The sequence below is a fragment of the Schistocerca nitens genome, chromosome 12 (assembly GCF_023898315.1).
Source record: "Schistocerca nitens isolate TAMUIC-IGC-003100 chromosome 12, iqSchNite1.1, whole genome shotgun sequence".
Classification (NCBI taxonomy): Eukaryota; Metazoa; Arthropoda; class Insecta; order Orthoptera; family Acrididae; genus Schistocerca; species Schistocerca nitens.
Genome location: NC_064625.1, coordinates 188810056 through 188836482, shown reverse-complemented (window position 1 = coordinate 188836482; position 26427 = coordinate 188810056). Strand labels below are relative to the sequence as shown.

The 26427-nt window shown below is 45.3% G+C and overlaps 1 protein-coding gene across 1 annotated transcript in view; it reads left to right on the top strand.

The window, feature by feature from the left end:
• Positions 1–26427, top strand: part of LOC126215008 (tyrosine-protein kinase Fer) — a 680444-nt gene that overhangs the window by 296455 nt on the left and 357562 nt on the right. The window lies entirely within an intron of this gene.

Genomic DNA, 26427 nt, shown 5'->3' with positions numbered 1-26427 from the left:
CCACTTCTTGAATATTGCTCAGCGGTGTGGGATCCGTACCAGATAGCGTTGAAGAAGACATAGAGAAGATCCAACGGAGAGCATCGCGCTTCGCTACAGGATCATTTAGTAATCGCGAAAGCGTTACGGAGATGACAGATAAACTCCAGTGGAAGACTCTGCAGGAGAGACGCTCAGTAGCTCGGTACGGGCTTTTGTTGAAGTTTCGAGAACATACCTTCACCGAGGAGTCGAGCAGTGTATTGCACCCTCCTACGTATATCTCGCGAAGAGACCGTGAGGATAAAATCAGAGAGATTAGAGCCCACACAGAGGCATGCCGACAATCTTTCTTTCCACGAACAATACGAGACTGGAATAGAAGGGAGAACCAATAGAGGTACTGAAGGTACCCTCCGCCACACGCCGTCAGGTGGCTTGCGGAGTATGGACGTAGATGTAGATGTAGATGTAAATGACAATATTTACAGTAGTTTCATCTCTGTTTTCAGCAACTGCCTACGTTATAGAATTTGCAATTCAGAGCCGGCCGTGGTGGCCGTGCGGTTCTAGGCACTACAGTCTGGAACCGTGCGACCGCTACGGTCGCAGGTTCGAGTCCTGCCTCGGGCATGGATGTGTGATGTCCTTAGGTTAGTTAGGTTTAAGTAGTTCTAAGTTCTAGGGGACTGATGGCCTCAGATGTTGAGTCCCAAAGTGCTCAGAGCCATTTGAACCATTTTTTGCAATTCAGACACACACACACACACACGCACACACACACACACACACACACACACACACTGATCTTAATATTTATCATAAATATTTAGTTGTGTTACCACGAGAATCTCCAAATGTATAAGGGATTGACCTCATTCACAAATATATTATCACACCAACAGCTTGTACCCCCTGTCACCTTGAAACTACACGCACATCAACTACTGGCACAAATTGCACGGCCATTTGCATATTTTAAAGCATTAACCAGTGTATTACCCCAACCCTTAGGCCGTTATTACATGTAACTGATATAATATTAAGACACCCTGTTTTGTAAAGTTTGCTCTCATAATATCACTCCTTCCATCCCCTCTCTTCCTATGACTTTGTCTTCCACTTCCTCTCCCTCTGCCTCCAGCCTTTCATATACAGGGTGTTACAAAAAGGTACGGCCAAACTTTCAGGAAACATTCCTCACACACAAATAAAGAAAAGATGTTACGTGGACATGTGTCCGGAAACGCTTAATTTCCATGTTAGAGCTCATTTTAGTTTCGTCAGTATGTACTGTACTTCCTCGATTCTGATGATCAAATTGTAAATTTTCGCAATCAACGTGTATCGGCTGACGAGAATCCGCACGCAATTGTGCAATCACGTCATCGACACAGATTTTCTGTGAACGTTTGGGCAGGCATTGTCGGTGATGTCTCGATTGGGCCCGATGTTCTTCCACCTACGCTCAATGGAGCACGTTATCACGATTTCATACGGGATACTCTACCTGTGCTGCTAGAACATGTGCGTTTACAAGTGCGACACAACATGTGGTTAGTGCACGATGGAGCTCCTGCACAATACAGTCCAAGTGTTCGTACGCTTCTGAATAACAGATTCTGTGACCGACGGATTGGGAGAGGCGGACCAATTCCGTGGCCTCCACGCTCTCCTGACCCCAACCCTCTCGACTTTCATTTATGGGGGCATTTGAAAGCTCTTGTCTACGCAACCCCGGTACCAAATGTAGAGACTCTTCGTGCTCGTATTGTGGACGGCTGTGATACAATACGCCATTCTCCAGGGGTGCATCAGCGCGTCAGGGATTCCGTGCGACGGAGGGTGGATGCATGTATCCTCGCTAACGGAGGACATTTTGAACATTTCCTGTAACAAAGTGTTTGAAGTCACGCTGGTACGTTCTGTTGCTGTGTGTTGCCATTCCATGATTGATGTGATGTGAAGAGAAGTAATAAAATGAGCTCTAACATGGAAAGTAAGCGTTTCCGGACAGATGTCCACATAACATATTTTCTTTCTTTGTGTGTGAGGAATGTTTCCTGTAAGTTTGGCCGTACCTTTTTGTAACACCCTGTATATATCTGTGAATCCAAAAGCAAAATTGTCACGAAAGGAACCCGTGACTACTGGAGATAGTCTAGTTCACTTATTTTATTTTTACCGTTGGATATACGTTTAGCTTTTTGTCAAAAGAAAGTCAAAACTATGTTCTGAAATAGTGTTTTGTTTCTCCACTAGACAGTACCATAAGTACCTCCAAAAAATCACAACACACAGACACGTGTCATACTAACAAATGTAAATCCACCTGATAATGGAGGTTTAAATCTGTAATGGACTGACAAGGCAGCCAGTCCACAGAGACGGGTAGCCGAGAGGGCACACGTACACACACGCCGACTGGCGTTAAGTCTGGAACAGGATTCGTAATGAATGTGATAAAGAAAAGAACGTAGCTACTAGAACACTTAACTTTTATATCGTCCTTTGGTATACAGCAATCTTGATGATACAAGTGAGACTATCTTGAGATACATGCAATGGTACAAATGGCGCCTTGCTAGGTCGTAGCCATTCACTTAGCTGAAGGCTATTCTAACTGTCTCTCGGCAAATGAGAGAAAGGCTTCGTCAGTGTAGTCGCTAGCAAAGTCGTCGTACAACTGGGGCGAGTGCTAGTACGTCTCTCGAGACCTGCCTTGTGGTGGCGCTCGGTCTGCGATCCTGACAGTGGCGACACGCGGGTCCGACATGTACTAATGGACCGCGGCCGATTTAAGCTACCACCTAGCAAGTGTGGTGTCTGGCGGTGACACCACAAAATCTTTTAAACGCGTCGTGGAAATAAATAAACAGTGACTGGTAACAGTAAACTTGTTGTTCCGTTTAATACCAGCACTTAGATTAGGTTTACAATAGAGTCTTCCTTCAGAAGGGTCTGTTGTACACTTTCCGCCTACTAACCGGCATTGTTTTCCTTCGGTAACGATATTATTACTCACTGTAAAATGTCAATAGGCATGCGCGACCACGGTCATTTATATCGCAATCCAGTTGGCCGATTAGCAAGGGGGAGGTTACAGGCCGACTGCTGTCGTCTCGGTGCCTTCCACTACTACTTACCTGTTTGGAGGAGAAGTTCACGTGGATCGCATCGAGCTGGTGCAGCCGACAGCGTGGCTCGTCCGACCAGTCTGGAAGATCCCGTACCCGTAAATGCCGATGGAACATGTGAACTCGTACGCTGAGGAACCTCCTCCCTTGTCGAAGGGGGCCCACAGCCATCTCTGTCGACAAAGGCCTCTATCTCGCCATTCTTCCTCATCCTCTTCTCTCCATCGTTTCCTGCACATCACTTAGCCACAATTTCCGTGGTCTTCTTCTCCTTACAGGAGGTTGCCACGAAATTACACTGTTGTGCCATCTGTCTTCATCCAATCCTTTGACATGCCCAAACCATCCTACTTCTCTTTCTTCTATTTCATCCGTCGTTCTATTATGAATCTGTGTCCTTTCACTTATTTGCTCAGTTTGTACGTGGCCAAGTCGGCAAATTCTAAAGGCTCTTCTCCAGTGTTTTTCTCAGTCTCCCATAGCTTGTTATTGGTTCAACGATGGATTTGTATAAATGAATTTTAACCTTTAAACTCCAAAGTAGAGTGTTTAGTTTCTGGATAATCACTCTTCCCTGCGTGATGCGTTATCGGGTATCTCTGTCGCATCTTCCATCAAGTCATGGGATACTGTCGTAGGTACTTAAAACTGTGAGGACCGGGCGTGAGTCGTGCTTCGGTAGCTGAGGTGGTAGAGCACTTGCCCGCGAAAGGCAAAGGTCCCGAGTTCGAGTCTCGGTCGGGCACACAGTTTTAATCTGCCAGGAAGTTTTACTTAAAACTGCTTACACAATTCAATAAGATGTCCTTCCAGCAACTTAGTGTGGGACCATTGATATTTTCAAAAATATCGGGCGTGCGAAATATCGATATTTAAAAAATATCATTATCGGTCATCGTGTATGTCGAAAATAGTATCAACATATCGATGTATCGACGGAAAAAATGCCGAAGTAGCGGCCTATAAAAAATCGGCCACACATTGTAAATACACTGCCGGTTTTAGACCTGTATGTTTAAGTACTGATTTATTATTAGATATTCTGTACATCAAGAGATACACGTTCGCGCTTGGCGATAACCACTTAGTTAACAGTGGTAACTGCATGTAAGAGGCACAATAAAAGTTGTCCGATGGGTCCTTCGTTCTGTTTTGTCACACGCCGGATTTCTCCGGAACACTTCGTGTCAAGTTCCCTGTAAGCGCCAGCGACTTAGCTGTCGTAGTGTCAAAACCTTGTGGCGAAGTCGAAACGCTGCAGTTTGTGTTGGTGGCGGCGAGCGCCGATTACGTCGGCATTTCCCCTCTGACGTCTCTGACCGCCGCAGATACCAGCCTTGTCGTCTAGATTTCTGCTCGTCGTCTTCAGCGACTGTTTCTGAAGAAAGCCGATGTAATGAAATAGTACCTTAGTTCCGTTAAAAATTGCCTTTGAACGCAACTGGTGTCCTGTTTCCTCGCATCGGATATCGTGTTACTCCACTCACACCGCTACCCTACAGTCCAATCGGGCTTGTTCTTTTGTGCGACTTATATTTGCTACACTCAGTCAAAGAGAAAGGCTGGACGTGATGAGAGCTGAACAACTAGTAAGAGTCCATCACACAGTGAAAGTAAAATTATGTTCTATCAGTTATTCAAAAACAGTCCTAATCGCATTTATTATTATTATACCGCCAACCGGTTTCAACCATCTAACAACCCTACCACAACAAAGGTCAAAATTTAATATCGATTGTGGTATTGCTCACGCTGCTAAATACTGTATTTTCGGGCAACAACAAAGTTATTGTGTGGCAGGTGTTCAAATGGTTCAAATGGCTCTGAGCACTATGGGACTCAACTGCTGAGGTCGTTAGTCCCCTAGAACTTAGAACTAGTTAAACCTAACTAACTTAAGGACATCACAAACATCCATGCCCGAGGCAGGATTCGAACCTGCGACCGTAGCGGTCTTGCGGTTCCAGACTGCAGCGTGTGGCAGGTGTCATTAGAGCACAGTTAATAAAGTCATTTCATGTTATAATGAATAAACTAGGCACTCATCTTTTCGTGTTTCCCACTCTTGTCTCGTTGTAAAATCTTGGCTCAATCGTCGAAAATCTAGGTGGTGATGATTCCAAGCTCGGATGTAAAGATGCCTAGGTTTTATTCTGCTATATTCAAAAGTTTTATAGATGTGTTTCACAAACCATTCTTGAAGATTAAACCTTTGAAAGTTAGCACAATGGTGATGTAAAAAAAAATCAGCACTGCGAATTTAAGTTACACTTCCTTTTTATTGCTTTTGTTGCAATATCGCGTAACACACAAAACATACTTGAAAACATCTTCCTCACTGTTAGAGTTCACATTTTATAAGCTGACTACAATATGCATCTTTTGAACAAGACGTGCGAGACTTGACTTTCTCAAGCAATAATAGCTTACGCGCCCAAAAATCAGAGACGAAGATCGTAGTGGCAAGAGAAAGAATTCACATAAGAATAATATCATTGCAATATAAACATATCGATGTATCAAAGTAGCTCTGTTGTTGTTGTTGTTGTTGTTGTTGTGGTCTTCAGTCCTGAGACTGGTTTGATGCAGCTCTCCATGCTACTCTATCCTGCGCAAGCTTTTTCATCTCCCAGTACCTACTGCAACGTACATCCTTCTGAATCTGCTTAGTGTATTCATCTCTTGGTCTCCCCCTACGATTTTTACCCTCCACGCTGCCCTCCAATACTAAATTGGTGATCCCTTGATGCCTCAGAACATGTCCTACCAACTGATCCCTTCTTCTGGTCAAGTTGTGCCACAAACTCCTCTTCTCCCCAATCCTACTCAGTACCTCGTCATTAGTTATGTGATCTACCCATCTAATCTACATTAATGAAATCGAATCTGAATGTTGTCTGAGAAATATGCTAACTACTTTACAGAAACACAGTAGAATATTGCTGGTATCGAGAGGTTAAGTTGAGCTGCAGTAATCGTTACATTCAGTACCATTACAACCCGACGTAGGGGTCGTCTTCTGGGCGTTTACACTGTGAAATTATAGACATCCGTCAGAAAGACTCCATTATGCAACAGCTAAAATTAGGTAAATTTAAAATATGTTCCCCACTGGTCGACTGCTGGTGGTGTCACTCCTGTCTACGTAATGACAGCAAACTATGCGAGACTAACCCGTTGTATGGGCATAGATAGAGCCATTTGAAGCATTCTTTTTGTTATTAACTGAAAGCTTTAATCGTAGATGTGTTATTAACTGACATTTAATTATATCAAATGGTACCAAGAACAATGCGTTTCCTGTGGACCCTCGTTGTGCTATCGCCTTAAAACGGCATACATCCGTATAACGCAAGTTACAATAATTCTTTAACCACCAGTACGACGTCTGCCGTTACTTTATTAGAACAAATCAGCGTTTCTCCATCCCGTTCTGTGGTCTTCCCCCAGCGTGAACGCCCTGTCGGTACCAATGCTTGTCCTGGTGGAGGAGCCACTGCTTCACCTCCTCATGTCTTCCACGGATGGCATCCTTTAAGGCCCCTTTGAATCTGTTATACTGTCGGGAATGGGAATGGACCTGTTCCGTCGACTGACGTTTTGTTTCGGGCTCAAACTGGTGAACGCAACTTTCGTCACCTACCACAGACCGGGACGAGAAAGCCTCCCCCTCAGCTTCAATACAACGCAACAAATCGAGACAAGCTTGTCCGACATGTAGCGTGTTTTGTAAATATAGTTTGTTAACAGTTTCCCTTACGAACATGTTACTTTTTCGGTTACTCGTGCAGCCTCGGGTCCGCAATAACGCGGATAATCGAAAGTCTGCCGTACTGCGAAACGCTGCGGCGTGTGAGCGGGCCGCGACCTTTCCGACGCGCCGCACGCGGCATGTGGCTCCAGGCGGGAGAACCAGCTAAACGCCGGCTGGCTGCGACGGCTGATGTTTTTGAAATATGTCGAGAAACCGGTATATCGAGATTTTAAAAAACATCATAGTCGAGCCTCAACACAGCGAAAAGAAATACCGACGTAAGGTGGAAAAAATATCGACGAACCGACAAATATATATACAGGGTGTTACAGAAAGATAAGGCCAAACTTTCAGGAAACATTCCTCACACACAAATAAAGAAAAGATGTTATGTGGACCTGTGTCCGGAAACGCTTACTTTCCATGTTAGAGCTCATTTTATGACTTCTCTTCAGATCACATTAATCATGGAATGGAAACACACAGCAACAGAACGTACCAGCGTGTCTTCAAACACTTTGTTACAGGAAATCTTCAAAATGTCCTCCGTTAGCGAGGATACATGCATCCACCCTCCGTCGCACGGAATGCCTGATGCGCTGATGCAGCCCTGGACAATGGCGTATTCTACACTCCTGGAAATTGAAATAAGAACACCGTGAATTCATTGTCCCAGGAAGGGGAAACTTTATTGACACATTCCTGGGGTAAGATACATCACATGATCACACTGACAGAACCACAGGCACATAGACACAGGCAACAGAGCATGCACAATGTCGGCACTAGTACAGTGTATATCCACCTTTCGCAGCAATGCAGGCTGCTATTCTCCCGTGGAGACGATCGTAGAGATGCTGGATGTAGTCCTGTGGAACGGCTTGCCATGCCATTTCCACCTGGCGCCTCAGTTGGACCAGCGTTCGTGCTGGACGTGCAGACCGCGTGAGACGACGCTTCATCCAGTCCCAAACATGCTCAATGGGGGACAGACCCGGAGATCTTGCTGGCCAGGGTAGTTGACTTACACCTTCTAGAGCACGTTGGGTGGCACGGGATACATGCGGACGTGCATTGTCCTGTTGGAACAGCAAGTTCCCTTGCCGGTCTAGGAATGGTAGAACGATGGGTTCGATGACGGTTTGGATGTACCGTGCACTATTCAGTGTCCCCTCGACGATCACCAGTGGTGTACGGCCAGTGTAGGAGATCGCTCCCCACACCATGATGCCGGGTGTTGGCCCTGTGTGCCTCGGTCGTATGAAGTCCTGATTGTGGCGCTCACCTGCACGGCGCCAAACACGCATACGACCATCATTGGCACCAAGGCAGAAGCGACTCTCATCGCTGAAGACGACACGTCTCCATTCGTCCCTCCATTCACGCCTGTCGCGACACCACTGGAGGCGGGCTGCACGATGTTGGGGCGTGAGCGGAAGACGGCCTAACGGTGTGCGGGACCGTAGCCCAGCTTCATGGAGACGGTTGCGAATGGTCCTCGCCGATACCCCAGGAGCAACAGTGTCCCTAATTTGCTGGGAAGTGGCGGTGCGGTCCCCTACGGCACTGCGTAGGATCCTACGGTCTTGGCGTGCATCCGTGCGTCGCTGAGGTCCGGTCCCAGGTCGACGGGCACGTGCACCTTCCGCCGACCACTGGCGACAACATCGATGTACTGTGGAGACCTCACGCCCCACGTGTTGAGCAATTCGGCGGTACGTCCACCCGGCCTCCCGCATGCCCACTATACGCCCTCGCTCAAAGTCCGTCAACTGCACATACGGTTCACGTCCACGCTGTCGCGGCATGCTACCAGTGTTAAAGACTGCGATGGAGCTCCGTATGCCACGGCAAACTGGCTGACACTGACGGCGGCGGTGCACAAATGCTGCGCAGCTAGCGCCATTCGACGGCCAACACCGCGGTTCCTGGCGTGTCCGCTGTGCCGTGCGTGTGATCATTGCTTGTACAGCCCTCTCGCAGTGTCCGGAGCAAGTATGGTGGGTCTGACACACCGGTGTCAATGTGTTCTTTTTTCCATTTCCAGGAGTGTATCACAGCCGCCCACAATACGAGCACGAAGAGTCTCTACATTTGGTACCGGGTTTGCGTAGACAAGAGCTTTCAAATGCCCCCATAAATGAAAGTCAAGAGGGTTGAGGTCAGGAGAGCGTGGAGGCCGCGGAATTGGTCCGCCTCTCCCAATCCGTCGGTCACCGAATCTGTTGTCGAGAAGCGTACGAACACTTGGACTGAAATGTGCAGGAGCTCCATCGTGCACGAACCACATGGTGTGTCGTACTTGTAAAGGCACATGTTCTAGCAGCACAGGTAGAGTATCCCGTATGAAATCGTGATAACGTGCTCCATTGAGCGTAGGTGGAAGAACATGGGGCCTAATCGAGACATCACCAACGATGCCTGCCCAAACGTTCACAGAAAATCTGTGTCCATGACGTGATTGCACAATTGCGTGCGGATTCTCGTCAGCCCACACATCTTGATTGTGAAAATTTACAATTTGATCGCGTTGGAACGATGCCTCGTCCGTAAAGAGAACATTTGCACTGAAATGGGGATTGACACATTGTTGGATGAACCATTCGCAGAACTATCAGCTGCTGATAGTGCCTGCACACGCTGTACACGGTACGGAAACAACTGGTTCTCCCGTAGCACTCTCCATACAGTGACGTGGTCAACGTTACCTTGTACAGCAGCAACTTCTCTGACGCTGACATTAGGGTTATCGTCAACTGCACGAAGAATTGCCTCGTCCATTGCAGGTGTCCTCGTCGTTCTAGGTGTTCCCCAGTCCCGAGTCATAGGCTGGAATGTTCCGTGCTCCTTAAGACGCCGATCAATTGCTTCGAACGTCTTCCTGTCGGGACACCTTCGTTCTGGAAACCTGTCTCGGTACAAACGTACTGCGCCACGGCTATTGCCCCGTGCTAATCCGTACATCAAATGGGCATCTGCCAACTCCGCATTTGTAAACATTGCACTGACTGCAAAACCACGTTCGTGATGAACACTAACCTGTTGATGCTACGTACTGATGTGCTCGATGCTAGTACTGTAGAGCGTGGAGCGGGCTTGCACCCCTTGTTGTTTTGCATGGGACTATCACAGCAGGGGCCTACATTGATCTCTTAACCACCTTCTTGCTTCCCACTGTTGAAGAGCAATTTGCGGATGGCAGTTGCATCTTTCAACACATAATGCGCAGCCTGAGGCGGAGTGGTTACGCGACAACAACATCCCTGTAATGGACTGGCCTGCACAGAGTCCTGACCTGAATCCTACAGAACATCGACTCGGTGCCAGGCATCATCGGCCGACATCGATACCTCTCCTCAGCGTGAAGAATGGGTTGCCATTCCCCGAGAAACCTTCCAGCACCTGACTGAACGTATGCCTGCGCGAGTGGAAGCTGTTATCAAGGCTAAGGGTGGGCTACCACCACACTGAATTCCAGCATTTTCAGCCCGGTGTACGGATACTTTTTTTTTTTTGATAACATAGTGTACTTGCTTGACACAGTCGAAGAGAAAGGCTGGTCAAAAGCAGTAAGGCTCTTTCACACAGTGAAAGTAAAATTATGTTCTACTACAATTACAACCTCCCCCCCATGAACCATGGACCTTGCCGTTGGTGGGGAGGCTTGCGTGCCTCAGCGATACAGATAGCCGTACCGTAGGATGGGTATCTGTTGAGAGGCCAGACAAATGTGTGGTTCCTGAAGAGGGGCAGCAGCCTTTTCAGTAGTTGCAGGGGCAACAGTCTGGATGAGTGATTGATCTGGCCTTGTAACACTAACCAAAACGGCCTTGCTGTGCTGGTACTGCGAACGGCTGAAAGCAAGGGGAAACTACGGCCGTAATTTTTCCCGAGGGCATGCAGCTTCACTGTATGATTAAATTATGATGGCGTCCTCTTGGGTAAAATATTCCGGAGGTAAAATAGTCCCCCATTCTGATCTCCGGGCGGGGACTAAACAAGAGGATGTCGTTATCAGGAGAAAGAAAACTGGCGTTCTACGGATCGGAGCGTGGAATGTCAGATCCCTTAATCGGGCAGGTAGGTTAGAAAATTTAAAAAGGGAAATGGATAGGTTAAAGTTAGATATAGTGGGAATTAGTGAAGTTCGGTGGCAGGAGGAACAAGACTTTTGGTCAGGTGATTACAGGGTTATAAATACAAAATCAAATAGGGGTAATGCAAGAGTAGATTTAATAATGAATAGGAAAATAGGAATGCGGGTAAGCTACTACAAACAGCATAGTGAACGCATTATTGTGGCCAAGATAGATACGCAGCCCACACCTACTACAGTAGTACAAGTTTATATGCCAACTAGCTCTGCAGATGACGAAGAAATTGAAGAAATGTATGATGAAATAAAAGAAATTATTCAGATAGTGAAGTGAGACGAAAATTTAATAGTCATGGGTGCTGGAATTCGAGTGTAGGAAAAGGGAGAGAAGGAAACGTAGTAGGTGAATATGGATTGGGGCTAAGAGATGAAAGAGGAAGCCGCCTGGTAGAATTTTGCACAGAGCACAACTTAATCATAGCTAACACTTGGTTTAAGTATCATGATAGAAGGTTGTATACATGGAAGGACCCTGGAGATACTAAAAGGTATCAGACAGATTATATAATGGTAAGACAGAGATTTAGGAACCAGGTTTTAAATTGTAAGACATTTCCAGGGGCAGATGTGGACTCTGACCATAATCTGTTGGTTATGACCTGTAGATTAAAACTGAAGAAACTGCAAAAAGGTGGGAATTTAAGGAGATGGGACCTGGATAAACTGACTAAACCAGAGGTTGTACAGAGTTTCAGGGAGAGCATAAGGGAACAATTGACAAGAATGGGGGAAAGAAATACAGTAGAAGAGGAATGGGTAGCTTTGAGGGATGAAGTAGTGAAGGCAGCAGAGGATCAAATAGGTAAAAAGACGAGGGCTAGTAGAAATCCTTGGGTAACGGAAGAAATATTGAATTTAATTGATGAAAGCAGAAAATATAAAAATGCAGTAAATGAAGCAGGCAAAAAGGAATACAAACGTCTCAAAAATGAGATCGACAGAAAGTGCAAAATGGCTAAGCAGGGATGGCTAGAGGACAAATGTAAGGATGTAGAGGCTTTTCTCACTAGGGGTAAGATAGATACTGCCTAAAGGAAAATTAAAGAGACCTTTGGAGAAAAGAGAACCACTTGCATGAATATCAAGAGCTCAGATGGAAACCCAGTTCTAAGCAAAGAAGGGAAAGCAGAAAGGTGGAAGGAGTATATAGAGGGTCTATACAAGGGCGATGTACTTGAGGACAATATTATGGAAATGTAAGAGGATGTAGATGAAGATGAAATGGGAGATACGATACTGCGTGAAGAGTTTGACAGAGCCCTGGGAGTAGGCAACATTCCATTGGAACTACTGACGGCCTTGGGAGAGCCAGACCTGCCAAAACTCTACCATCTGGTGAGCAAGATGTATGAGACCGGCAAAATACCCTCAGACTTCAAGAAGAATATAATAATTCCAATCCCAAAGAAAGCAGGTGTTGAAAGATGTGAAAATTACCGGACAATCAGTTTAATAAGCCACAGCTGCAAAATACTAACACGAATTCTTTACAGACGAATGGCAAAACTAGTAGAAGCCGGCCTCGGGGAAGATCAGTTTGGATTCCGTAGAGATACTGGAACACGTGAGGCAATACTGACCTTACGACTTACCGTAGAAGAAAGATTAAGGAAAGGCAAACCTACGTTTCTAGCATTTGTAGACTTAGAAAAAGCTTTTGACAATGTTGACTGGAATACTCTCTTTCAAATTCTAAAGGCGGCAGGGGTAAAATACAGGGAGCGAAAGGCTATTTACAATTTGTACAGAAAGCAGATGGCAGTTATAAGAGTCGAGGGACATGAAAGGGAAGCAGCGGTTGGGAAGGGAGTAAGACAGGGTTGTAGCCTCTCCCCGATGTTATTCAATCTGTATATTGAGCAAGCAGTAAAGGAAACAAAAGAAAAATTCGGAGTAGGTATTAAAATCCATGGAGAAGAAATAAAAACTTTGAGGTTCGCCGATGGCATTGTAATTCTGTCAGAGACAGCAAAGGACTTGGAAGAGCAGTTGAACGGAATGGATGGTGTCTTGAAGGGAGGATATAAGATGAACATCAACAAAAGCAAAACGAGGATAATGGAATGTAGTCGAATTAAGTCGGGTGATGTTGAGGGTATTAGATTAGGAAATGAGACACTTAAAGTAGTAAAGGAGTTTTGCTATTTGGGGAGCAAAATAACTGATGATGGTCGAAGTAGAGAGGATATAAAATGTAGACTGGAAATGGCAAGGAAAGCGTTTCTGAAGAAGAGAAATTTGTTAACATCGAGTATAGTATTGGAGGGCAGCGTGGAGGGTAAAAATCGTAGAGGGAGACCAAGAGATGAATACACTAAGCAGATTCAGAAGGATGTAGGCTGCAGTAGGTACTGGGAGATGAAGAAGCTTGCACAGGATAGAGTAGCATGGAGAGCTGCATCAAACCAGTCTCAGGACTGAAGACCACAACAACAACAACAACAATTACAAAAGAACGACTGGAAATATTTATCGAAAAAAAGAGAAACGTTGAAGAGAAAAAAATCAAATGTGTGTGAAATCTTATGGGACTTAACTGCTAAGGTCATCAGTCCCTAGGCTTACACACTACCTAACCTAAATTATCCTAAGGACAAACACCCACACACCATGCCCGAGGGAGGACTCGAACCTCAGCCGGGACCAGCCGCACAGGAATGGGTGAAGGAGGATATGAGCTAATAGACGACTGGAATAAATACATATTCGGACAGTGCCGCGTATTTAATCAGTATTACGATAAAATACGGCTGATATCCGCAGGCCGCACAAATAATTGATTCGCAGTTTGATGACCGCTGGTTTAGACTTACCGAACCTGAATGATATGGAATTAAGAGTCAATTAGAAAGACTGACTAAACTGGACAGTACTGTTACAATGTAAATCAATCCGTGCGAATAGAACAGTGGCATGTTACGGGGATGTTTCTAGGCGGAGTACTGGTGCTAAACTGTGTCCATAATCATGTTGTATAAATGGAGATGATGTCTTAACTACTGGCGACGCCTTTGGCACAATTGTCTCATTAATCTCCATTGCAGGATGTAATTTTAGACATTTTACTTCTGATGAAGGTATATTTACATATACCGAAACCTTGGTCAAGAATTTTAATGAATCTTTATCCTGCAACTTTTTTGGCTGACATCATTTACCGTGAAGTAAGTAAATATAAAAATATTTTGTTAATATTTATTTACCGGTGTTATTAAATCATTATTGATTGAAGTTTGACACACACACACACACACACACACACACAACATAGGAAAATCTGTTAAATCATAAAAATGTTACATGTTCATTTTTGGGACAACTGTCTCAGTTTAATTTTCATTTGTGGTTCAAGCCAAATTTCAATGGAAGTGATCTTTCCTAGTTGTGTTGGAAACAGAAAACGAGAGAGCGGTATTAAATGTCACATCTCACTGCAACAACGACACCACTACTTTTTACTGCAGATGATAATATTTCTCCTGTACAAGTACAAATTACAGAAATCTGTTTACCTCCATGAACGGGGAATTCAACTTTGTTTTAGTAGTAATACTTTCTCAAAGCACTAGAGTCGTTAATTTCTTCAGCTCTTATATCGCTCGCCAAGGGAGACTGAAGTACCATTGGTTCGTAGGCACAGTAACACGAAAGTAACTTGCAAACTTGTCTCCAGAGAGTCCACGGAAGAAAGCTATTCCACAACTGTAGTAATTGCAGTTTCAAGAAGGGGACAGCCTACGCGTGAAAAAAAAAAGAAAAAAAACCATCAATCTCCTCCTCACATTACACGAGATAGTCACTGGAGTTATCAACAGTCGTGTGGAAAAATGAAACATATTTTAATTTGGCCAAGGACTGAGGTGGCTTTAGAAGTAGGTGTAGCACAAGTTACAATTTGTGAGCTGTGAATGAAATAATGTGAATAAGAATTAATAATTTTTTCTGGAATCATTCATTGTGTGAAAGTTCGAAGCCAGTTTCAGTAAAATCTTTAGCACCAGCCTTTGAGAAACCAGGCAATATAAAATGATGATATCGGCTGTCGATATACCCATTTGGATATCGACACATCGGCGGAAAACAAGATAGGCGACCGGTTGTTGTTGTTGTGGTGGTGGTCTTCAGTCCTGAGACTGGTTTGATGCAGCTCTCCATGCTACTCTATCCTGTGCAAGCTTCTACATCTCAAAGTACCTACTGCAGCCTACATCCTTCTGAATCTGCTTAGTGTATTCATCCCTTGGTCTCTCTCTACGATTTTTACCCTCCACGCTGCCCTCCAATGCTAAATTTGTGATCCCTTGATGCCTCAGAACGTGTCCTACCAACCGATCCCTTCTTCTAGTCAAGTTGTGCTACAAACTTCTCTTCTCCCCAATCCTATTCAATACCTCATCATTGGTTATGTGATCTACCCATCTAATCTTCAGCATTCTTCTGTAGCACCACATTTCGAAAGCTTCTATTCTCTTCTTGTCCAAACTATTTACCGTCCATGTTTCACTTCCATACATTGCTAGACTCCATACAAATACTTTCAGAAACGACTTCCTGACACTTAGATCTATACTCGATATTAACAAATTTCTCTTCTTCAGGAATGCTTTCCTTGCCATTGCCAGTCTACATTTCATATCCTCTCTACTTCGACCATCATCAGTTATTTTGCTCCCCAGATAGCAAAACTCCTTTACTACTTTAAGTGTCTCATTTCCTAATCTAATTCCCTCAGTATCACCCGATTTAATTTGACTACATTCCATTATCATCATTTTGCTTTTGTTGATGTTCATCTTATATCCTCCTTTCAAGACACTGTCCATTCCGTTCAACTGCTCTTCCAAGCCCTTTGCTGTCTCGGACAGAATTACAATGTCATCGGCGAACCTCAAAGATTTTATTTCTTCTCCATGGATTTTAATACGTACTCCCAATTTTTCTTTTGTTTCCTTTACTACTCGCTCAATATACAGATTGTCTTACTCCCTTCCCAACCACTGCTTCCCTTTCATGCTCCTCGACTCTTATAACTGCCTTCTGGTTTCTGTGCAAATTGTAAATAGCCTTTCGCTCCCTGTATTTTATCCCTGCCACCTTCAGAATTTGAAAGAGAATAATCCAGTCAACATTGTCAAAAGCTTTATCTATGTCTACAAATGCTAGAAACGTAGTTTGCCTTTCCTTAATCTAGCTTCAAAGATAAGTCGTAGGGTCAGTATTGCCTCACGTGTTCCAACATTTCTACGGAATCCAAACTGATCTTCCCTGAGGTCGGCTTCTACTAGTTTTTCCATTCGTCTGTAAGGAATTCGCGTTAGTATTTTGCAGCTGTGACTTATTAAACTGATAGTTCGGTAATTTTCACATCTGTCAGCACCTGCTTTCTTTGGGATTGGAATTATTATATTCTTCTTGAAGTCTGGGGGTATTTCGCCTGTCTCATACATCTTGCTCACCAGATGGTAGAGTTTTGTCAGGACTGGCTCTCCCAAGGCTATCAGTAGTTCTAATGGAATGTTGTCTACTCCCGGGGCCTTGTTTCGACTCAGGTCTTTCATTGCTCTGTCAAACTCTTCACGCAGTATCTTATCTCCCATTTCATCTTCATCTACATCCTCTTCCATTTCCATAATATTGTCCTCAAGTACATCGGCCCTTGCATAGACGGTCTATATACTCCTTCCACCTTTCTGCTTTCCCTTCTTTGCTTAGAGCTGGGTTTCCATCTGAGCTCTTGATATTCATACAAGTGGTTCTCTTGTCTCCAAAGGTCTCTTTAATTTTCCTGTAGGCAGTATCTATCTTACCCCTGGTGAGATAAGGCTGTACATCCTTACATTTGTAGGCGACCTGTACCGACATTTTTTGGGATGTTCGGTGAACATCCCTAGTGGTGACGCCGTTGGTAGTGGTCCACAGGTTTGGGCCTTGGAGTCCGAGAGCTGCCGTGGCGAAACTGTTTAACTGTGTGTACACTGTCTCTGTCTCTGTCTCTCTTCTGTCTGTGCGTGGCGCGCGGTCGCCGTTATAGGAGCGTCGCTAGTCTACATGTAGGGGGGGGGGGGGGGAGGGGCCGTGTAACGGAACAGCCAGCCAGCAGCTGCCGAGGCCGCGCCGCCAGCAACGGAGGTGGCCACACGCGGCTGAACGGCTGCCAACACCGACCCAGTCGAAGGCCTCGCCCCTTGTTGGTGACGTCACGTCAGCTAGGCGCGGCGAGCGCCAGGTCTGTTGCAGGCAGAAACGCCTGGGCGTGCTTATCTCTATGAATCTCTTATTTTTGGACAAAATGTTTGGTATTGTTTTGGATTCTGCGGTTTCATTTAGACGAAACATTTTCTTAGTGTCGTAAAGCTACAAATGAAGAGCATAGTTCTGTATTACTGAATCCTGTCGAAACAAACGTAGATCAATATTAGGTGCTTTGCCTCATTGCAAGTTTTACATTCGAGTAACTATATTTACTTGATCCATTTTGTTATCGAAACTTACCCCAACCCCCTTACAATGAACTCGTTTCTCTTATTTATTTATTTATTTTCGTTTGACATCGTCACTGGAAATGTGAAATAATTTGCATGTGTAAACGTCCAACTGTTGCCAGTCGTTAGATTACAGTCGTTTTCAACGAAAGCAATTCTAAACAGCAAACAAAATAGCTTGATACACCGAAAACACTGCTGAGCTTAAACTTTCTAAAACATGCACATTAGAAAAGATAAAAAATTTTATTTGATAAAACAAGTATCTCTCTTTTGCCTCTTCTTCTGTCCCCCACCCCCTCCCCCAACGTGTACAATCGCAAGATATTTCATTAACATTCAGTGCTCCTCACCCCGTAATCAACCAAGATACCTATAGAACAGCACCAATATGTTCACAGTTTCTTGTAAGAGCAACCCAGTACAAACGTAACTTCCTCATATTTACAAATAAGGTAAAGAAGCAGGAATTGTGTTGCTGGTCGACCGTGAAGTTGTTTTTGTATGTCAATGCTTAAAGCAGGTGGAAATTTAAGTTCAGGAGTACACTATTTGTTAAGAAGTGTAACGAATTGCCCAATTAATTGGTCGCAGAAATCTCTCAGAACAATGTGTGTCGGTCGACTACCGCCAATAGTTTCACATTTTCCTGTGTCAGAGAGGGAGTCACCACCATTATGAGTATGCCTGCAGTAGACGTGGCGCTCGCCGTGCCTAGCTGACGTGACGTCACCAACAAGCGCCGAGGCCCTCCTTTGAGTCGCTGTCGCCCTGCACGGGACAGACTCGCCTTTGTGCGTCTGGAGAGGCGCCCACAGCTCACGTGAGCTGCTCGTCTCCTGTGAAGGCCGCCCCACACCGCGGCAAACAGAGGCTAACGGCGACTCTGTCTGACGTAGAAGGCAGGCCGGCGCCGGCCAGCTACAAACGGCGTTCCACTAGTAATGCAACGCGTTTTCTTTTCTGAAAGGAGCTTCCTTTCCTTCCGGATTCCAATACACTGTATTATTCCACACTCTCTTGGCTACAAAACCCTGTACGGACGTATATAAGGGGGGGGGGGTTTACATCTAAAGTGCTTGGCAGAGGGTTCATCGAACCACAATCATACTATCTCTCTACCATTCCGAACACCTAAACCTTTATGTTCCACCTCTGATTTCTCTTATTTTATTTTGATCACCATTCCTACCTATGTAGGTTGGGCTCAACAAAATATTTTCGCATTCGGAAGAGAAAGTTGGTGACTGAAATTTCGTAAATAGATCTCGCCGCGACGAAAAAGTCTTTGCTTTAATGACTTCCATCCCAACTCGCGTATCATATCTGCCACACTCTGTCCCCTATTACGCGATAATACAAAACGAGCTGCCCTTTTTTGCATCCTTTCGATGTCCTCCGTCAATCCCACCTGGTAAGGATCCCACACCGCGCAGCAATATTCTAACAGAGGACGAACGAGTGTAGTGTAAGCTGTCTCTTTAGTGGACTTGTCGCATCTTCTAAGTGTCCTGCCAATGAAACGCAACCTTTGGCTCGCCTTCCCCACAATATTATCTGTGTGGTCTTTCCAACTTAAGCTGTTCGTAATTTTAACACCCAGGCACATAGTCGAATTGACAGCCTCGAGAATTGTACTATTTATCGAGTAATCGAATTCCAGCGGATTTGTTTTGGAACTCGTGTGGATCACCTCACACTTTTCGTAATTTAGCGTAAACTGCCACCTGCCACACCATACAGCAATCTTTTCTAAATGGCTTTGCAACTGATACTGGTCTTCGGATGACCTTACTAGACGGTAAATTACAGCATCATCTGCGAACAACCTAACAGAACTGCTCAGATTGTCACCCAGGTCATTTATATAGATCAGGAACAGCAGAGGTCCCAGGACGCTTCGCTGGGGAACACCTGATATCACTTCAGTTTTACTCCATGATTTGCCGTCTATTACTACGAACTGTGACCTTCCTGACGGTAAATCACGAATCACTCGCACAACTGAAACGATACCCGCAGCTCGATTAGAAGTCGCTTGTGAGGAACGGTGTCAAAAGCTTTCCGGAAATCTAGAAATACGGAATCAACTTGAGATCCCCTGTCGATAGCGGCCATTACTTCGTGCGAATAAAGAGCTAGCTGCAGAAGAACGATGTTTTCTGAAACCGTGCCGATTACGTATCAATAGATCGTTCCCTTCGAGGTGATTCATAATGTTTGAATACAGTATATGCTCCAAAACCCTACCGCAAACCGATGTCAATGATATAGGTCTGTAGTTAGATGGATTACTCCTACTACCCTTCTTAAACACTGGTGCGACCTGTGCAATTTTCCAATCTGTAGGTACAGATCTATCGGTGAGCGAGCGGTTGTATATGATTACTAAGTAGGGAGCTATTGTATCTGCGTAATCTGAAAGGAACCTAATCGGTATACAATCTGGACCTGAAGACTTGCCCGTATCAAGCGATTTGAGTTGCTTCTCAACCCCTAAGGTATCTACTTTTAAGAAACTCATGCTAGCAGCTGTTCGTGTTTCAAATTCTGGAATATTCCATTCGTCTTCCCTGGTGAGGGAATTTCGGAAAACTGCGTTCAATAACTCCGCTTTAGCGGCACAGTCGTCGGTAACAGTACCATCGGCACTGCGCAGCGAAGGTATTGACTGCGTCTTGCCGCTTGTGTACTTTACATACGACCAGAATTTCTTCGGATTTTCTACCAAATTTCGAGACAATGTTTCGTTGTGGAACCTATTAAAGGCCCAGGGGGTCCGGAAACCCCCAACCTTCCATAGTTTACACAAAAAACGCCAATATTAGAAGAATGCCCGATTTTGAAACCCCGTGCCACAAAATAGTGGCGCACTGCGCTTGGTCTACGTAGTGACAAGCCATGGAGGAATGAGGCTGTAAAAAATAGCTGTGCTCTGCGGCGGCGTGTCTACCCACGCCCTCACTATGTGTGCAGCGGAAGTGAGTGCAATCTTGCCAACCGTAGCGGAATTCCGCTATGCGTATTGGAGTTTTTTGGCCTCCGTGGCTTAGCGGCCAAAATTCTGAAATTGTTAAAAATGTAGCGGAATTCAACTTTCTTTGGCGAAATGTAAAACCCACGTAAATTTTTAACTGCCAAGTACAAAACATGTAATATATGAACGGGAATGCAGATACCAAACAGTCTTTCTCCATGATGACAGACATTAAAACTGAGAGACTTATTAAGCTACTCGCAGAAACGTTAAGTGAATTGTTGAAAGTATGACTAGACATCCAAAACAAGAACCGTTATTGATCGTTATTATATTTCGCACACAATTAGGGAGGAACATTTCCGTAAGTTTGAAAAACGTATCAATTATTATCTGCGAACTGAAGGTGATGAAAATATTCGATAAAAAAGCTTCTTATCATAGTAGCCACACTCCCAGTATCAATGGCGACTAGTGAAAGATGTTTCTCGACTATGAAGAGGCTAAAAACTTACATAAGGAATAAAATGGGAGGTGGAAGATTTACTGGTCTTGCTCTAATGATGAGTATTCATCGTGATCTGGCGGTGCAACTAGATTGTGAAGAAAGTATTAGTAAGTTAGCAGCAACACGTAAAAGGCTAAATATAATACTTAAAATTAAAATAATTAATGTTTATTTTTAAATTAACGTACGATTTGAAGTTACAGCAAAATGCCAAAGTGTGACAACTGAAATGCCAAGACTAATATAATAATATTTTTGCTTCACATAAATGATTAATAATTATATTCAAAAGTACATAATTACCTCCAATATTAGCTTACAATTAGTTGCTTTTTCATAAATAAATACGTCAACAGCTACAATACATATGACGCTTGGATCAATTAGTATTTCTCTACAGTTTTACCCGCAAGTATTACGGGTGCTAACGTATTTGTGGCTTTTTTAACTTCTGATTGATTGACTCTGTTGGGATTAACAGCAAAACCTTTTTATGTGGTGGGCGAAGACAGGTTTAGCTTCCCAAATGATAGTGTTCGACCCTCCCATGCAAAAGCTGTAGGCACGTTCCTGGTTCACTGTGAGGGCGTCAAAAAAAAATGGATCATATGGCTCTGAACACTATGGGACTTAACTACTGAGGTCATCAGTCCCCTAGAACTTAGAACTACTTAAACATAACTAACCTAAGGACATCACACACATCCATGCCCGAGGCTGTATGGCTTGCAGACTTTGCAAAATTCATCGAACGTATGCCTGCGACCAACACCGTATTGAATTCCAGCATTACAGATAGACGGCGCCACGAACTTGTCAGTCATTTTGAGCCTGGTGTCCGCATAGTTTTGATCACATAGTGTATCTTCTGATGAGTCTCGGAAGAAATAGTGAAATATAGTATAAGACAAAAGAAGGAATTATCCGAATTAGACGGGAAAGACATACAGACAAACAAATGGTTTCAAAAAATTTGCACGAGTCATTCCAGAGAAAGAGCTCGACAAGTAGAGCAAGCCAATGAAGCGGTAGCACACCTCTGGGCCTTACACGAGCAGTTTTATTCTGCTCGGCATCGATTGATGAGTTGCAGTGGTGGGACGTCCTTCTGAAGGATACGGTGCCAAATTCTGCCCAACTGGCGTTAGATCGTCAAAATCCCGAGCCGGTCGGATAACCCTGCCCACAATGCTCCGAGATCCGGCGACCTTGTTGGCCGAGGTAGGGTTTGGCAAGCACGAAGACGAGTAGTAGGAAATCTCGCCGTGTGCTGGCGGGCATTATCGTGCTGAAATGTAAGCCCAGGACGGCTTCCCAAGGAGTGCAACAATACGAGGCGTAGAATGTCGTCGACTGACCGTCGTGCTGCAAATGTGCCGCGGATGACAACCGAAGGGGTGTCAGCTGTGAAAGGAAACGGCACCTCAGACCGTCACTCCTGGTTGTCGGGCGACATTCAGGTTTGTAGCTCTCTGGCGTCCGGGGCGCCTCCACAGTCGTCATGGCTGGTCGTCTGTTCGACTCCAGTAAATCTGACTCGAACCAGGAGGTGTACCCGGATACTGTTGTGTACATAGTTCCGCGTAGTCAGCGGGTACACAACTTCCCCACTAGAGCGCGCCCCGCTAAGCACAACAGCGCAGGCGCAGCGCTCGTCCATCTCCGCACTACGAGATGGCGCTGCCTTAGAGACGGACCAGATTCTGCTTCCGCCGATCCGCATATTAATATGTAACGCAGCCAATGAGATTGCTGCTAACGTAGAACCTTTTCTCCTCGCGGATCACACTCGCGCAGTGATACCTGAACGCTCGAGGTATTAGAGGTATTATAACGAGTGTACAGACCTCCGATCAGTCAGTCTGCATTTGTATGCACCAGTCTGTACCAGTCTGCATTAGTCTGTACCAGTCTATAGTCAAGTTTCAGTCTGCGCCTAACAAGATTACCATATTCCTGTACATAGCCATGAAGATAAATGAATAGACACTTTGTCAAGTATCGGAGATATGTGAGAATAAGATTAACATACCAAAACCAAAGGAACTTCAGATTGTCAATTGCAAACAGCATCCAGAATCAAGTTACGTAATGTTTTTCCTTGTTATTATTTTAATAAAATCAAGTTCTGTTTAAAGTTGGTTACCGTCAATCTGCTACTGTAAGCATACAAGTGGCATTTCTATCGTCTGACCTAACGGCAGAAGATAAACACGCTAAGATAAGACCACGAGACATATTGCTGACACTCGCCTACTTCGTTAAAGCGACAAGTCAGATAATCTGATGGTGTGTGTACCGAAGGTCTTACAGTACGCACACCACAGGTACCATACTGACTGTCGGCCGCCTTACGTCCCGACAACCGCGAGTCATCTTGTGGGCTGCCATTTCTTTTCGTAGCAGGACACCGTTGGTTGTCATGGGCAGCCCCCTCACAGCACAGCGGTACGTCCACGATCTCCTTGCCCCGTTACGTTGGCCTCAATGGCAATAACGACCGCTCGCAAACAGTGAGAGTTCCTCTGCTTGTGTCCATGACTGCCAAACCCCACTTTCTCCACCGAGGTCGCCGGATCTCTCCCGAAATGAGAACTTTTGGAGCATTACGGGCAGGGTCCTCCGAGCACCTCTGGATTTTGACGATCCGACGCGCCAATTGGACAGAAATTGACACGATGTCCCTCAGGAGCACATCCGAGAACTCTGACAATCAATGCTGAGATGAATCACTGCTCGCATAACACCCAGAAGCGGAGCAACGCGTTATTGACTTGCTAAATTTCTCACAAGGGTAAGATAGATACTGCCTACAGGAAAATTAAAGAGACCCTTGGAGAAAAGAGAACCACTTGCATATATATCAAGAGCTCAGATGGAAAAATTCTGAGCAAAGAAGGGAAAGCAGAAAGGTGGGAGAGTCTATACAAAGGCGATGTACTTGAGGACAATATTATGGAAATGAAAAAGGAGGTAGATGAAGATGAAATGGGAGATATGATATTGCGTGAAGAGTTTGACACAGCACTGAAAGATCTGAGTCGAAATAAGGCCCCGGGAGTAGACAACATTCCATTAGAACCATTGACGGCCTTGGGAGAGCCAGTCCTGACATAACTCTACCATCTGGTGAGCAAGATGTATGAGACAAGCGAAATACCATCAGACTTCAAGAAGGATATATTAAGTCCAAATGCAAAGAAAGCAGGGGTTGACAGATGTGAAAATTACCGAACAATCAGTTTAATAAGCCACAGCTGCAAAATACTAACGCGAATTCTTTACAGACGAATGGAAAAACTGGTAGAAGCCGACCTCGGGGAAGATCAGTTTGGATTCCGCAGAAATGTTGGAACACGTGAGGCAATACTGACCCTACGACTTATCTTAGAAGAAAGATTAAGGAAAGGCAAACCTACGTTTCTAGCATTTGTAGACTTAGAGAAAGCTTTTGACAATGTAGACCTGAATATTTTCTTTCAAATTCTGAAGGTGGCAGGGATAAAATACAGGGAGCGAAAGGCCATTTACAATTTGTACAGAAACCAAATGGCAGTTATAAGAGTCGAGAGACATGAAAGGGAAGCAGTGCTTGGGAAGGGAGTGAGACATCGTTATAGCCTTTCCCGGATGTTATTCAATCTTTATATTGAGCAAGCAGTGAAGGAAACAAAAGAAAAATTCGGAGTAGGTATTAAAATCCACGGAGAAGTAATAAAAAGTTTGAGGTTTGCCGATGACATTGTAATTCTGTCAGAGACAGCAAAGGACTTGGAACAGCAGTTGAACGGAATCGACAGTGTCTTAACATCAACAAAAGCAAAACAATGATAATGGAATGTAGTCGAATTGAGTCGGGTGATGCTGAGGGAATTTGATTAGGAAATGAGACACTTCAAGTAGTAAAGGAATTTTGCTATTTGGGGAGCTAAATAACTGATGATGGTCGAAGTAGAGAGGATATAAAATGTAGACTGGCAATGGCAAGGAAAGCGTTTCTGAAGAAGAAAAATGTGCTGACATCGAATATAGATTTAAGTGTCAAATGTCATTTCTGAAAGTATTTGTATGGAGTGTAGCCATGTATGGAAGTGAAACATGGACGATAAAAACACTCCTGGAAATTGAAATAAGAACACCGTGAATTCATTGTCCCAGGAAGGGGAAACTTTATTGACACATTCCTGGGGTCAGATACATCACATGATCACACTGACAGAACCACAGGTACATAGACACAGGCAACAGAGCATGCACAACGTCGGCACTAGTACAGTGTATATCCACCTTTCGCAGCAATGCAGGCTGCTATGCTCCCATGGAGACGATCGTAGATATGCTGGATGTAGTCCTGTGGAACGGCTTGCCATGCCATCTCCACCTGGCGCCTCAGTTGGACCAGCGTTCGTGCTGGACGTGCAGACCCCGTGAGACGACGCTTCATCCAGTCCCAAACATGCTCAATCGGGGACAGATCCGGAGATCTTGCTGGCCAGGGTAGCTGACTTACACCATCTAGAACACGTTGGGTGGCACGGGATACATGCGGACGTGCATTGTCCTGTTGGAACAGCAAGTTCCCTTGCCGGTCTAGGAATGGTAGAACGATGGGTTCGATGACGGTTTGGATGTACCGTGCACTATTCAGTGTCCCCTCGACGATCACCAGTGGTGTACGGCCAGTGTAGGAGATCGCTCCCCACACTATGATGCCGGGTGTTGGCCCTGTGTGCCTCGGTCGTATGCAGTCCTGATTGTGGCGCTCACCTGCACGGCGCCAAACACGCATACGACCATCATTGGCACCACGGCAGAAGCGACTCTCATCGCTGAAGACGACACGTCTCCATTCGTCCCTCCATTCACGCCTGTCGCGACACCACTGGAGGCGGGCTGCACGATGTTGGGGCGTGAGCGGAAGACGGCCTAACGGTGTGCGGGACCGTAGCCCAGCTTCATGGAGACGGTTGCGAATGGTCCTCGCCGATACCCCAGGAGCAACAGTGTCCCTAATTTGCTGGGAAGTGGCGGTGCGGTCCCCTACGGCACTGCGTAGGATCCTACGGTCTTGGCGTGCATCCGTGCGTCGCTGCGGTCCGGTCCCAGGTCGACGGGCACGTGCACCTTCCGCCGACCACTGGCGACAACATCGATGTACTGTGGAGACCTCACGCCCCACGTGTTGAGCAATTCGGCGGTACGTCCACCCGGCCTCCCGCATGCCCACTATACGCCCTCGCTCAAAGTCCGTCAACTGCACATACGGTTCACGTCCACGCTGTCGCGGCATGCTACCAGTGTTAAAGGCTGCGATGGAGCTCCGTATGCCACGGCAAACTGGCTGACACTGACGGAGGCGGTGCACAAATGCTGCGCAGCTAGCGGCATTCGACGGCCAACACCGCGGTTCCTGGTGTGTCCGCTGTGCCGTGCG